The sequence below is a fragment of the Pongo abelii genome, chromosome 4 (assembly GCF_028885655.2).
Source record: "Pongo abelii isolate AG06213 chromosome 4, NHGRI_mPonAbe1-v2.0_pri, whole genome shotgun sequence".
Taxonomy (NCBI): domain Eukaryota; kingdom Metazoa; phylum Chordata; class Mammalia; order Primates; family Hominidae; genus Pongo; species Pongo abelii.
In genome coordinates, this window is record NC_071989.2 from 182,879,119 (window position 1) to 182,895,846 (window position 16,728).

Below are 16,728 nucleotides of genomic sequence, written 5' to 3' on the forward strand. Positions count from 1 at the left end.
TGTAGAAAGCTTGAGTGATATTTTTAGGGGTCCAATGGCCATGGGTATGCTAGGATATCCCCTCCAGAGTGAAAATCACTGCTCACATCTTGAATCCCTCACCACAAAAACTGAAGCACATGCATGGTGGGCCTCTTTGTATTTCTAGAAGTAATATATTGCTCATCTAGCAATATTGATCTGGCCCATATATTAGGTGACACAGAAGGTTGTTAACTTTGAATGAGACACAGTGCAGTAAAGGGCTCTGCAGTAGTTCCAGGCTGTGGTGTAAGCAGTGCTGCTGCTGGAGTCATATCATCTGGAAGACCTTACGATGTTAGAGATGTCAGTAGTGAGAAAAGATGTAGTACGTTGCTTATGGAAAGCCTAACACGGGCCCTGTAATGATATTATGGATCAGGGTCATCTGTCCACAGCATAGAATTAAATGCCTTTTGAAAAACAGCTTTTGGGCCAGGCGTGGTGGCTCACGCCTGTAATCCCAGCACTTTGGGAGGCCGAGGCGGGCGGATCACGAGGTCAGGAGATCGAGACCATCTTGGCTAACACGGTGAAACCCCGTCTCTACTAAAAATACAAAAAATTAACCAGGCTTGGTGGCGGGCGCCTGTAAGTCCCAGCTACTCGGGAGGCTGAGGCAGGAGAATGGCGTGAACCCGGGAGGCGGAGCTTGCAGTGAGCCAAGATCGCGCCACTGCACTCTAGCCTGGGTGACTCCATCTCAAAAAAAAAAAAAAAAGAAAAACAACTTCTGACGTGATTCTGGGTTCTGGTAGAGACAGATTGCTTGGCCATGAGGCACCAAATGACTGGATCTGGGACTTCACTTTGAAAATAGGATTCTACCAGACTCACCAAGTAAAAAAAGTCGAGTACTAGCAGTAGACTATCATAAAATGGAAATAGTGTATCTGGACTGAAGACTGAGCAGGACCAGAGAGCGCAAGCAAGTTACATGAGCAGGTAGTCTAATCTTCATATCATCCACCTTGGTTGCACTAGCTAGAAATGCCTGCTAGAAAGCCTCCAGTGTCCTGGAGGTTGCAGTGAGCCGAGATTGCACCACTGTACTCCAGCCTGGGTGACAGAGCAAGACTCTATCTTAAAAGAAAAAAAATAATCCTCCAGTGTCCTGGAGAGATACTGGACAATTAAGAAAACAGAATGATGGCCAGATGATTTTGCCATCCTTCATCAGTGGCCACCCAGGAGCTCTCATTTTTCTGTTTTCAATTTCTTTCATTCCTGTTTACTATTTCCTTTCTTGTGTTTGCTTTGGTTTTATTTTGCTCTTCTTTTTTATATTCTTGAAAAGAATGCTTACATTATTAATTTGAGACTTTTCATCTTTTCTATTATATGCATTTGGTGTTATAAGTTTTTCCGTCAATACTGCTTTAGCTGTATCCCACAGATTTTGATATACTGTGTTTTCTCTTTTTTCCTCCTGATCAAATAGCTCAGATTCTAAGTGTTTTAATTTTGGTTTACTTAGATGTATTTTTTGATTTTCCTTGAGATTTCTTCTTTGACTTGTAGATTATGTAGAAATACGTTGTTTACTTTCTAATTGTTGAGATTTTCCTGTTTATTGATTTCTGGCATGATTCCATTGTGGTCAGAGAACACACTCTGTATGATTTCAGTTCCTTTACATTTGTTGAGGCTTGTTTGATGGCCAATGATATGACCTATCTTGGTATAGGTTTCATGGGCACTTGAAAATAATATATATTCTACTGTTGATAAGTGTTCAACAAATGTCTATTAGATTCTCTTGGTTGATGCTGAGTTCTTCTGTATCCTTGATGATTTTCTGTCTAGTTATTCTATCAGTTGTTAAAAGAGGTGTGTTGATGTTTTTCTATTCTTTAGAATTGTATGTTTTTCTATTCTTTAGGTTCTCACAGTTTTTACTTCACATATTTTGCAGCTTTATTATTTGTTGCATACATATTTAGGACTGGTAAGTCTTCTTGGTAATTGATCCTTTATCATTATATAATGCCCTTTTTTGTCTGGTAATTTTCTTTGTTCTCAAGTCTATTTTATCTGATAATTATAAAAATATTCCTGCTTTCATTTTATTATATCTTTTTCCATTCTTTTATTTTCAACCTGCCTGTATCATTATATTTGAAATGAGTTTCATATAGCTGGGTCATATTTTTTTAATCTACTCTGACAATGTCTGTCTTTTATTGATATGCATATATTTAGATCATTTACATTTAATGTAGTTAATATTAGTACTTAAGTTTTCCATTTTATTTTAGTTTCTTTCTGTTTGTTATTTTTGGTCTGTGTTTTTCTGTTTTCTTTTTCCTGCCTTCTGGCTAGTGGGGTGAACGTCTGGGCTCTCTAATTTGCGTTTTCTGGCATTACCCCATTGTGGGTGTTGGGACACATCAGCATGGCCTCATGAGTGTGAAAGCCTGGGCTTCCTACTAAGCCCTCACTGCCGTTAATGTGGTTGGGGCCCCAGTTTTTTCTGTGGTATTTGGCTAGTTGAGTGGTTATCATCGTAAAGTTTTCTGTCTTGCTCAGCTATTCCTTTCCTGGTCCTTCAGGTAGAGAGAGCTGGTTTTTGTTGGGCCTTTTTTGTCCATGCCTTTTGACATTTCCAGGTTCCTGGCTTGTTAAGCTTCAAGTCTGGAATATATGAAACAAAAAGAAAGCCTAAGAACTCACTCCTGTGTTGTTCCTTGAGCCTTGAGGTTCTTAACTGGTCTGTTCTCTACAGCTTTCAGAGTGTTCTTATATTTGTTTTATATGTAATGCTCCAAGTTTTTAGTTTTTAATACTTGGAGAGAGGAATAGGGAAAAGTGTGTCTGCACCATTTCTCTGTGGAAGCATAAGTCTCAGCTGATATTTTATAAAGGAACTGTGCAAATGCAGTTCAGTAAAGAAAGGGTGGTCTTTTCAATAAATGGTGTTGGAACAATTGGATATCCATGTGCAAAAAAGTAAATGTTTTCCTAAACCTCACTTTTTTTTTTTTTTTTGAGACAGGGTCTCACTCTGGCCTAGCCTGGAGTGCAGTGGCGTGATCATGGCTCACTGCAACCTCGACTTCCCAGGCTCAAGCGATCCTTCTACTTCAGCCTCCTGAGTAGCTGGGACCACAGGCATGTGCCATCATGCTCAGCCAATTTTTGTATTATTTTTATTTTTGTATTTTTTTGTAGAGAGAAGGTTTCACCATGCTGCCCAGGCTGGTCTTGAACTCCTGGGTTCAAGCAATTGCCTGGCTTGACCTCCTAAAAGGCTGGGATTACAGGTGTGAGCCACTGTGGCCAGCTCTTCATATCTTATATAAAAGAAATATTCAAAATGGATCATAGATCTAAGGAGGAACAAATGCAAATTCTCTAATTTGCATTGTTAGGGAAATGCAAATTAAAACCATGATGAAATAACACTACGGATGAAATAAAAAAATACTGACTGGAGAGGAGGAGCCAAGATGGCCGAATAGGAACAGCTCCGGTCTACAGCTCCCAGCGTGAGCGACGCAGAAGACGGGTGATTTCTGCATTTCCATCTGAGGTACCAGGTTCATCTCACTAGGGAGTGCCAGACAGTGGGCGCAGGTCAGTGGGTGCGCGCACCGTGCATGAGCCGAAGAAGGGTGAGGCATTGCCTCACTCGGGACCCAGCGCAAGGGGTCAGGGAGTTCCCTTTCCTAGTCAAAGAAAGGGGTGACAGACGGCACCTGGAAAATCGGGTCACTCCCTCCCGAATACTGCGCTTTTCCGATGGGCTTAAAAAACGGCGCACCAGGAGATTGTATCCCGCACCTGGCTCAGAGGGTCCTACGCCCACAGAGTCTCACTGATTGCTAGCACAGCAGTCTGAGATCAAACTGCAAGGCAGCAGCGAGGCTGGGGGAGGGGCGCCCACCATTGCCCAGGCTTGCTTAGGTAAACAAAGCAGCTGGGAAGCTCGAACTGGGTGGAGCCCACCACAGCTCAAGGAGGCCTGCCTGCCTCTGTAGGCTCCACCTCTGGGGGCAGGGCACAGACAAACAAAAAGATAGCAGTAACCTCTGCAGGCTTAAATGTCCCTGTCTGACAGCTTTGAAGAGAGCAGTGGTTCTCCCAGCACACAGCTGGAGATCTGAGAACGGGCAGACTGCCTCCTCAAGTGGGTCCCTGACCCCTGACCCCCGAGCAGCCCAACTGGGAGGCACCCCCCAGCAGGGGCAGACTGACACTTCACACAGCCGGCCGGGTACTCCAACAGACCTGCAGCTGAGGGTCCTGTCTGTTAGAAGGAAAACTAACAAACAGAAAGGACATCCACACCAAAAACCCATCTGTACATCACCATCATCAAAGACCAAAAGTAGATAAAACCACAAAGATGGGGAAAAAACAGAGCAGAAAAACTGGAAACTCTAAAAAGCAGAGCACCTCTACTCCTCCAAAGGAATGCAGTTCCTCACCAGCAATGGATCAAAGCTGGATGGAGAATGACTTTGACGAGCTGAGAGAAGAAGGCTTAAGACGATCAAATTACTCCGAGCTACGGGAGGATATTCAAACCAAAGGCAAAGAAGTTGAAAACTTTGAAAAAAATTTAGAAGAATGTATAACTAGAATAACCAATACAGAGAAGTGCTTAAAGGAGCTGATGGAGCTGAAAACCAAGGCTCGAGAACTACGTGAAGAATGCAGAAGCCTCAGGAGCCAATGTAATCAAATGGAAGAAAGGGTTTCAGCGATGGAAGATGAAATGAATGAAATGAAGCGAGAAGGGAAGTTTAGAGAAAAAAGAATAAAAAGAAATGAGCAAAGCCTCCAAGAAATATGGGACTATGTGAAAAGACCAAATCTACGTCTGATTGGTGTACCTGAAAGTGACGGGGAGAATGGAACCAAGTTGGAAAACACTCTGCAAGTTATTATCCAGGAGAACTTCCCCAATCTAGCAAGGCAGGCCAACATTCAGATTCAGGAAATACAGAGAACTCCACAAAGATACTCCTCGAGAAGAGCAACTCCAAGACACATAATTGTCAGATTCACCAAAGTTGAAATGAAGGAAAAAAATGTTAAAGGCAGCCAGAGAGAAAGGTCGGGTTACCCTCAAAGGGAAGCCCATCAGACTAACAGCAGATCTCTCAGCAGAAACTCTACAAGCCAGAAGAGAGTGGGGGCCAACATTCAACATTCTTAAAGAAAAGAATTTTCAACCCAGAATTTCATATCCAGCCAAACTAAGCTTCATAAGTGACGGAGAAATAAAATACTTTACAGACAAGCAAATGCTGAGAGATTTTGTCACCACCAGGCCTGCCCTAAAAGAGCTCCTGAAGGAAGCGCTAAACATGGAAAGGAACAACCGGTACCAGCCACTGCAAAATCATGCCAAAATGTAAAGACCATCGAGACTAGGAAGAGACTGCATCAACTAACGAGCAAAATAACCAGCTAACATCATCATGACAGGATCAAATTCACACATAACAATATTAACTTTAAATGTAAATGGACTAAATGCTCCAATTATAAGGCACAGACTGGCAAATTGGATAAAGAGTCAAGACCCATCAGTGTGCTGTATTCAGGAAACCCATCTCACATGCAGAGACACACATAGGCTCAAAATAAAAGGATGGAGGAAGATCTACCAAGCAAATGGAAAGCAAAAAAAGGCAGGGGTTGCAATCCTAGTCTCTGATAAAACAGACTTTAAACCAACAAAGATCAAAAGAGACAAGGCCATTACATAATGGTAAAGGGATCAATTCAACAAGAAGAGCTAACTATCCTAAATATATATCCACCCAATACAAGAGCACCCAGATTCATAAAGCAAGTCCTGAGTGACCTACAAAGAGACTTAGACTGCCACACATTAATATTGGGAGACTGTAACACCCCACTGTCAACATTAGACAGATCAACGAGACAGACAGTCAACAAGGATACCCAGGAATTGAACTCAGCTCTGCACCAAGTGGACCTAATAGACATCTACAGAACTCTCCACCCCAAATCAACAGAATATACATTTTTTTCAGCACCACACCACACCTATTCAAAAATTGACCACATAGTTGGAAGTAAAGCTCTCCTCAGTAAATGTAAAAGAACAGAAATTATAACAAACTATCTCTCAGATCACAGTGCAATCAAGCTAGAACTCAGGATTAAGAATCTCACTCAAAACCACTCAACTACATGGAAACTGAACAACCTGCTCCTGAATGACTACTGGGTACATAACGAAATGAAGGCAGAAATAAAGATGTTCTTTGAAACCAACGACAACAAAGACACAACATACCAGAATCTCTGGGATGCATTCAAAGCAGTGTGTAGAGGGAAATTTATAGCACTAAATGCCCACAAGAGAAAGCAGGAAAGATCCAAAATTGACACCCTAACATCACAATTAAAAGAACTAGAAAAGCAAGAGCAAACACATTCAAAAGCTAGCAGAAGGCAAGAAATAACTAAAATCAGAGCAGAACTGAAGGAAATAGAGACACAAAAAACCCTTCAAAAAATTAATGAATCCACGAGCTGGTTTTTTGAAAGGATCAACAAAATTGATAGACCGCTAGCAAGATTAATAAAGGAAAAAAGAGAGAAGAATCAAATAGATGCAATAAAAAATGACAAACGGGATATCACCACCGATCCCACAGAAATACAAACTACCATCAGAGAATACTACAAACACCTCTACGCGAATAAACTAGACAATCTAGAAGAAATGGATAAATTCCTCAACACATACACTCTGCCAAGACTAAACCAGGAAGAAGTTGAATCTCTGAATAGACCAATAACAGGTTCTGAAATTGTGGCAATAATCAATAGCTTACCAACCAAAAAAAGTCCAGGACCAGATGGATTCACAGCCGAATTCTACCAGAGGTACAAGGAGGAACTGGTACCATTCCTTCTGAAACTATTCCAATCAATAGAAAAAGAGAGAATCCTCCCTAACTCATTTTATGAGGCCAGCATCATCCTGATACCAAAGCCGGGCAGAGACACAACCAAAAAAGAGAATTTTAGACCAATATCCTTGATGAACATTGATGCAAAAATCCTCAATAAAATACTGGCAAACCAAATCCAGCAGCACATCAAAAAGCTTATCCACCATGATCAAGTGGGCTTCATCCCTGGGATGCAAGGCTGGTTCAATATACGCAAATCAATAAATGTAATCCAGCATATAAACAGAACCAAAGACAAAAACCACATGATTATCTCAATAGATGCAGAAAAGGCCTTTGACAAAATTCAACAACCCTTCATGCTAAAAACTCTCAGTAAATTAGGTATTGATGGGACATATCTCAAAATAATAAGAGCTATCTATGACAAACCCACAGCCAATATCATACTGAATGGGCAAAAACTGGAAGCATTCCCTTTGAAAACGGGCACAAGACAGGGATGCCCTCTCTCACCACTCCTATTCAACATAGTGTTGGAAGTCCTGGCCAGGGCAATTAGGCAGGAGAAGGAAATAAAGGGTATTCAATTAGGAAAAGAGGAAGTCAAATTGTCCCTGTTTGCAGACGACATGATTGTATATCTAGAAAACCCCATTGTCTCAGCCCAAAATCTCCTTAAGCTGATAAGCAACTTCAGCAAAGTCTCAGGATACAAAATCAATGTACAAAAATCACAAGCATTCTTATACACCAACAACAGACAGAGAGCCAAATCATGAGTGAACTCCCATTCACAATTGCTTCAAAGAGAATAAAATACCTAGGAATCCAACTTACAAGGGACGTGAAAGACCTCTTCAAGGAGAACTACAAACCACTGCTCAAGGAAATAAAAGAGGATACAAACAAATGGAAGAACATTCCATGCTCATGGGTAGGAAGAATCAATATCGTGAAAATGGCCATACTGCCCAAGGTAATTTACAGATTCAATGCCATCCCCATCAAGCTACCAATGACTTTCTTCACAGAATTGGAAAAAACTACTTCAAAGTTCATATGGAATGAAAAAAGAGCCCGCATCGCCAAGTCAATCCTAAGCCAAAAGAACAAAGCTGGAGGCATCACACTACCTGACTTCAAACTATACTACAAGGCTACGGTAACCAAAACAGCATGGTACTGGTACCAAAACAGAGATATAGATCAATGGAACAGAACAGAGCCCTCAGAAATAACGCCGCATATCTACAACTATCTGATCTTTGACAAACCTGAGAAAAACCAGCAATGGGGAAAGGATTCCCTATTTAATAAATGGTGCTGGGAAAACTGGCTAGCCATATGTAGAAAGCTGAAACTGGATCCCTTCCTTACACCTTATACAAAAATCAATTCAAGATGGATTAAAGACTTAAACGTTAGACCTAAAACCATAAAAACCCTAGAAGAAAACCTAGGCAACACCATTCAGGACATAGGCATGGGCAAGGACTTCATGTCTAAAACACCAAAAGCAATGGCAACAAAAGCCAAAATTGACAAATAGGATCTAATTAAACTAAAGAGCTTCTGCACAGCAAAAGAAACTACCATCAGAGTGAACAGGCAACCTACAAAATGGGAGAAAATTTTCGCAACTTACTCATCTGACAAAGGGCTAATATCCAGAATCTACAATGAACTCAAACAAATTTACAAGAAAAAAACAAACAACCCCATCAAAAAGTGGGCGAAGGACATGAACAGACACTTCTCGAAAGAAGACATTTATGCAGCCAAAAAACACATGAAAAAATGCTCACCATCACTGGCCATCAGAGAAATGCAAATCAAAACCACAATGAGATACCGTCTCACACCAGTTAGAATGGCAATCATTAAAAAGTCAGGAAACAACAGGTGCTGGAGAGGATGTGGAGAAATAGGAACACTTTTACACTGTTGGTGGGACTGTAAACTAGTTCAACCCTTGTGGAAGTCAGTGTGGCGATTCCTCAGGGATCTAGAACTAGAAATTCCATTTGACCCAGCCATCCCATTACTGGGTATATACCCAAAGGACTATAAATCATGCTGCTGTAAAGACACATGCACATGTATGTTTATTGCAGCATTATTCACAATAGCAAAGACTTGGAACTAACCCAAATGTCCAACAATGATAGACTGGATTAAGAAAATGTGGCACATATACACCATGGAATACTATGCAGCCATAAAAAATGATGAGTTCATGTCCTTCATAGGGACATGGATGAAATTGGAAATCATCATTCCCAGTAAACTATCACAAGAACAAAAAACCAAACACCGCATATTCTCACTCATAGGTGGGAACTGAACAATGAGAACACATGGACACAGGAAGGGGATCATCACACTCTGGGGACTGTTGTGGGGTGGGGGGAGGGGGGAGGGATAGCATTGGGAGATATACCTAATGCTAGATGATGAGTTAGTGGGTGCAGTGCACCAGCATGGCACATGTATACATATGTAACTAACCTGCACATTGTGCACATGTACCCTAAAACCTAAAGTATAATAATAATGTTAAAAAAATAAAAAAAAATACTGACTATAACAAAAGTTGGTGAGGATACAGAGCAGCTGGAGCTGTCATACATTGCTGGTGGGAATGTAAAATGCTCCAGCCACTTTGAGAAATAGTTTGGCAATTTTTGAAAAAATGAAACACTCAACTACTGTACAACCTGGCAATTGGGCATTTATCCCAGAGAAATGAATTTATGTTCACACAAAAATCTGTACACGAATATTTATAGCAGCATTATTTGTAGTAGACAAAAATGGAAAACAACCCAGATGTCCTTTAATGGATGAATGATGAAACAAACTGTGGTATCTCAGCATGGAATAGTACTCATCAATAAAAAGAAACAAACCGTTGATACATGCAACACACTTTAATCTCCAGAGAATTATGCAGAGTGAGAAAGCCAATCCAAAAAGCTTATATACTATATGATTCCATTTATGTAACATTCTTGAAATGGCAAAATTATAGAAATGTAGAACAGATGAGTGGTTGCCAGGGGTTAAGGAGAGGGTTGGGGATGGAAAGAAGTGCATGTGGCTATGTAAGTGCAACATGAGAGATCCTTGGTCTGTGTCTTGCTCATATCAATCACAGTATCCTGGATGTGATTTTTCACTATAGTTTTGCAAGTGACATCTTGCAAAATCACATCTGGGATATTCACTAGGAGAAAGTGAGTAAAGAGTACACAGGATCTCTCTATTATTTCTTACAATTGCTTGTGAATCTACAGTTATCTCAAAAAAAATAAAAACTGTATCCTAATTCTTAGGCTAAGTTATTAATTATTATGATAATATATAATAAACAAAGATGCCTTTAAAATATCAATTGATCATATGTCTGTGGGTTTATTTCTGGATGCTCTAACACTGTTCCTTTGATCTCGGTATCTATTCTTTCTCCAATACCACACTGTCTTAAGGCAATAGTAATTTTGGGGTAGTTTGGCCTATGACTGGCTATAGTAATTTTAGAAACTAAGTATTGTGTCTTACAGCTTAAGGTGTTTCCCCAAAATTGTTTTGGCTATTCTAGCTTTTTGCCTTTCTACATAAATTTCAGAATTAGCTTGTTGATTTCTGCAAGAAACACTAGGTATTTTTATTTGATTGCATTGACTCTATAGATCAGTTTGGGAAAAATTGTCATTGTAACAATGTTGAATCTTTTGATTCCTGAACATGGGATATGTCTTCATTTATTTAGGTCTTTTTACATTTTGTTAGGTTTTCAATGTGTTGTGGTCTCACTCTACAGATCTTGCACATAGTTTGTAAGATGTACACCAAATATTTTGTGATTTTTGGTTCTATTCTGAATGGCACTTTTAACTTGAATTTTCCATTGTTAATTGCTAGTATACAGAATTTTTTGGGATTTCTACAATCATTTCATCTATAAATGAGACTTGTATTTCTTCCTTCCAACCTGTAAATACCTTTTACTTATTTTCTTTGCTTTATTGCACTGGCTAAGATTTCCAGAATGTCAGGTGCCAAGTTGGTCTTTCTCTGACTTTAATGTGTTCTTATTGGACCCCATTATTCTAGGAATCTGGTGAAGTTTAGTGAATTTTTTTTAACAACTGGGAGTAGCCTAGTTTGTTAGTGGGTGACTCCATTAGTCTCAGTATTTACTATATGCCATATTAGAAACATTTCCTACCTTTCTCCCTCCTTCCCCCCTCTTTCCTCTCCTGTCCTCTTTCTTTCATTTCTCTCTTTCTCTTTTTTCTTTTTTCATTTTTCTTTCTTTTCTCTCTTTTTTAGTTTTCTCTATCTTTCTTTTCTTTCTTTCAAGACAGGGTCTTGCTGTGTTGCCTAGGCTGGACATGAATGAGATATTTCCTTTCTGAACCGCTTGTCTCCATCCCCAACCCTCTCCTTAACCCCTGGCAACCACTCATCTGTTCTACATTTCTATAATTTTGCCATTTTAAGAATGCTATATCAATGGAATCAAACACTATATAACCTTTTTGGATTGGCTTTCTCACTCTGCATAATTCTCTGGAGATTCAGATATGTTGGATATATCAACGGTTTGTTTCTTTTTATTGATGAGTAGTATTGCATGCTATGGAGATACCACAGTTTGTTTCATCATTCATCCATTAAAGGACATCTGGGTTGTTTTCCATTGTTGTCTACTACAAATAATGCTGCTATAAATATTTGTGTACAGATTTTTGTGTGAATATTTTTCTTTTCTTTTAAAAAATTTATATGAAATTGAATCTTCCAGAGATCAAGAGGCAGAGACCAACTTAAAACGGAAATTACCTTAACTCAACAAAAGGCAATGCCAAGTAGTTACAAACATGTACTACCCACTCCTGCCTGAAGGTGGGAGTCTTTAGTTATGTAATGGTCTATGGCACAGCTTGTGGAGGAGGGGTGACATCCATGCACAAGGCTCCTACTTATGTGAGTCAGGTTCAAGTGAGACACTTATCCATTCATTCCTTCAATCTTTCATTCGTGTAATATTTATTGAGTCTATATTCTGTACCAAATTCTTTTCTAGGTACTGGGGGAGCAAAAGTGAGCAAAACATACAAAAATCCATCTTTAAAGAAAGACAAGTGATAAAATAACTAAAGTATACAGTATGTTTAAAAAAATAAGTGCTATGGAGAACTAAAGCAATAAATGAGAGAAAGAGATGAGGGTGTCAGGGGAGTCAATGTTAAGTAGAATGGAAAAGGAAGGCCTCACATAGAAAGTGATATTTACATAAAAACCAGAAGTAAGCAAACCAGACATGCAAATAGTTGGGGTCAAGGCCAGGGTCCTGAGGCTGAAGAAAAGGAAAAAAAAAAGAAGAAGGAGAAGGGGAAGGGGAAGGGGAAGCGGAAGAAGGAAGAAGAAAAAGGAAGAGGAAGAAGGAAGAAGAAGAAGGGAGAAGAAAGAGGAAGAGGAAGAAGAAGAGGAAAAAGAGGAAGAGGAAGAAGAAGAGGAAGAATAGGAAGCGGAAGAAGAGGAAGAGGAAGAAGAAGAGGAAGAATAGGAAGAGGAAGAAGAGGAAGAGGAAGAAGAAGAGGAAGAAAGAAGAAGGAGAAGAGGAAGAAAGAGGAAGAAAGAGGAAGAAGAAGAAGAGGAAGAAAGGAAGAGGAAGAGGAGGAAGAAGAGGAAGAGGAAGAAGAAAGAAGAGGAAGAAGAGGAAGAAAGAAGAGGAAGAGGAAGAAAGAGGAAGAAGAAGAGGAGAAAGAGGAGAAGAAGCAGAAAAAGAAAAGAAGAAGAGAAGGAGAAGGAAGAAGAAGAAAGAAGAGGAAGAGGAGGAAGAGGAAGAAGAGGAAGAAGAAAGAAGAGGAAGAAGAAGAGGAAGAAGAAGAAGAAAAGAAGGAAAAAGAAGAAGAAAGAAAGAAGAAGAAAGTAGTCCCATGGAGTGAGAGGGAGAGGGAAGATGGGAGTGTGAGTAACAGAAATTGGATTATGTTGGGCTACTTAGAGGACTTTCCCTCTCTTCAGAGTTAGATGTAAAAACTATTGGAGAGTTTTGAGCAGTGAATTTACATGAACTAATTAACATGTAACTACTTTGTCGACTGTTTTGAGAATGGACTGAAAGGAGGCAAGGGCCATCTTACCTTGTATGAATCAGTGAGGGATGATGTTTTCCCCTTATTCTTTAATATAAATATAAAAAATCAAGCATACCTTCTCTACAAAGAGAAACTTTTCATGAGGAATTTGCAAATACTACATGTTATCTTTCTTTGGTGGAGATGTATGGTCCATCTTTTGGGAGGGGACACTCATGTCCCTGTTGCACCTGGTTTCAGAGCAATAGATATTTGCATTCTGCAAATCCTCTGGTATATCAGAGACTTTCAGGCTCATAAAAGGAATTTTCCATGGGCTCTTTCATTACACCCAAACTTATACTCAAAATATTTGGTTTTATCATATTGACTTACTAGTATGTGATAAACTCACTGTTTTTTAACATTTGTATTTTCTAGAACTTAGTGGATTTTTTTCTGGCAGAAAATTTACATGTTTTTCCCATATTTAAGAATAAACAGCAGCTGGCATGGTGGCTCATGCCTGTAATCCCAGCACTTTGGGAGGCCGAAGCAGGTGGATCACTTGAGGTCAGGAGCTTGAGACCAGCCTGGGCAACATGGTGAAACCCCGTCTCTACTAAAAATACCAAAATTAGCCGGGTGTGGTGGCACACACCTGTAGTCCCAGCTACTTGGGAGGCTGAGGTGGAAGAATTGCTTTGAACCCTGGAGGCAGAGGTTGCAGTGAGCCAAGGTCACACCACTGCACTCCAGCGTGGGTGAGAGTGAGACTCTGTCTCAAAAAAAGCATGTATTTGGGGACATGAACAAAAAAGTATTTTAAAAATAATGGAAATCACCCATAACATCATCTAGAAAAAAATCCAATAAACAGTTTTGTATTTTTTAATCTTTATTTTTTCTCAAGGTTGAGATTATATAATGTCTATACAACTTTGATTCCTCTTTTTACTCGAAATTACATCGTAAACATTTCCCATGTTATTCCATATTCTATGCCATCATTTTTAATGACTGCATAATATTTCATCATATGCAGTGAACCAAGATTTACCCATCCACCTCTGCTTCCTGATATTTATATTGTAAAAACTCAGTCCTCATTCTCATTAAGTCACAATTACACAACTAATTATGTAGTTTTATGTATCATGGTATTTCAACAATGAACAGGGTACTAAGGAATTGGACAGAGTCCAGGGCCTCAGGGGGCTTCTCTGAGGAAGTAATATTTAAATGGCTCTCAAGAATCACAAGGAATTAATTAAAGGAGTGGAAAGAGCGCTCCCTGAAGAGGAAACATGAAAGGAAGCATCAGGGGAGAGTCTCTGGGCTGGGAGGGAGTGGGTGTTTGGGAGGCTGGGCTGTAGGATTGGTGGGGAGGAAAGCACGGCTGTTAGATCAGGAGACAGAGCAGAGTAGGGTGGAGTTGTGGAGACCGAGGGTGGACTGGTTTGAGTGATATCTGGGAGGGAGAATTGCCAGGACTTGGTGATTGGATGTAGGAGGAAGAAGGAGTTGGCAGGAATTCTTCTCAGGTTTCTGGCCGGAACAATGGATGGGTGGATGATGGGACAGATTCCTGAAGGAGGCATGGCAGGAAGAGCAGCAGGTTGGAGGGCAGAGGCTGCCTCAGTCTGTTCCGGCCACTTTCACAAAGCATCCTTGATTGGGTGTCTGATAAACAGCATGAATGTATTTTTCACAGCTCTGGAGGTTAGAAGTCAGAGACCAGGGTGCCAGCATGGTCAGGTTCTGGTGCACTCCCTCTTCCAGGTTCCAGGTGGCTGATTTCTCCTTGTCACGTGGGGGAAAAAAGAGGTAGACAGCTCTCTGGGTCTGTTTTATAAGGACACTAGTCCCATTCATGAGGGCCCCACCTCCTAATACCATCACTTTGAGGGTAGATTTCAACGTATGAATTTCAGGGGGACCCAAACATTTAGTTCATAACAGAGACCATGAATTCAGTTTTGGACATGCTGAGATTCAGGTGTCTTGAAACATCAAGTGAAGATATCAAGGAAATAGTTGCATATATGGGTCTGGAGTCCTAAATAAATCTCTGTGCTGAAGGTATACATTTAGGAGCTACCTGTATAGTGATGGGATTTGCAGTCGGTGGTGTGAGTGCTGAGCAAGAGAGTGTGGCATGAGGACAGCCAGGACAGAGCCTGCAGTGGATGCTGAGCAGCCCGGACAGATCTCCCTTTGGGACTGAAAGACTTTTTTCCCTCGGCTGCTAGCTGACAACCCTTAGCTATTAGCCCTCTCTGGGAATCGGCCTTAGCTGAAGACAGCCACATTGCCCGGGGTTATGCCTTCTTGGGAAAGAGGGCCCACCTGCATCTCAACGTGGGGTGGCTGTAAGAAAGGCCATCCCAGCTTCATAGCTACTTGTGGGGTCAGCTGAGGAGTTCATTGAGGCTGTATCACAACCTACCATCTTCCTCTGACCAACCCTATTTCCTTTTCTTCCCTTCTTCATCCTGGAACCACACCCTAATAAACATCCTGTATTCAGAGCTTCCCAGAGCTGGCTTTTTGGGGAACCTGTCCTGTAACTGAAAACCTTGCATTCAAATGTGGCTTGTTTTACGGCACAAACTAGGAAGTGTTTTCTTAGAAGAGACAGATGAATGGATCATTTAACAGGAAAATAGTCTCTAAGAATGCTCTTTAAAGACAGAAATTTCTAGGCAAAATTCAAAAACTTTTTCAAAAAGCCCTTATTTCTTTCTAAATGGATTCCTAGACCTCAGTTGGAAAGGTTCTTTGTAAGTCATGCTGCTTGCATTAAGTTGATGTCAAAGTATCACCCCTAGGGCTAGTCTCCTTTATTTGGAGAATCTCCATCTTCATCTATTTCTAGCCAGCTGGAGGAGAAATTTTGACTGTCCTTTCTGCCACTTCCTTTCTGCCTCTCTATTGTCCTTTTTCCCTTGAAATCAAAAGTAGGCAATGTCTCCTTTTATAAGAAAAAAGAGAATCTCATGCTTTTCATAGCTTTCTGACATGGTTATTTGAAATTTAAATATAGAGCTCCTAGTAATAGTCTTAGTATAGCTTTCTTTTGTGCTTGTGTCTGCGAGATTCTTAGAACAGATTTCTAAAAACCTTATATTCTTATCAGACCATTACATTTTGAAAAACATTCTTAAACTGACAACAGGATTTATAATGAGACATTTAAAGTGCTTTTATCACGTTTTTCATTGGCGGTATGCTTATACATGGAAAAAGAACACTAAACGTAGGATGTAATGAAAACCTATCACATAACATCACAAATCCTTTGAAACCTATGTATGTAAAATAATTATTTTCAGATAAAGCATCATTTGAGGCCTTCTGGAAATAGAAACTTACATTGTATCATTTTTTCTCTTACTTCCAATTCTGATGAAAGTGTCTCAGGAAATGGAAATAAAACAGGGAAAAGTATGTATCAGTGAAAATAAAGACGAGTTAATCTAAGATTTGACTGATAAAGGTGGGAGAAAGGAGAAGCAGGAAAAGGAGAAGGCGAAGGAACGTGTGCCGATGATCTCATTTTACACGGAGGAAGATCTAAAGTGTGTTCTATTCCCAAGGCTAAGAGATAAGTGTTGTTTCAAATGTTTTTGACTTATTAAGAAATAACTACAGATGTAATTTTAACAAAGCACCTTCCAAATTACTGGGAGAAAAAAAGTGTGTGTAGAAAA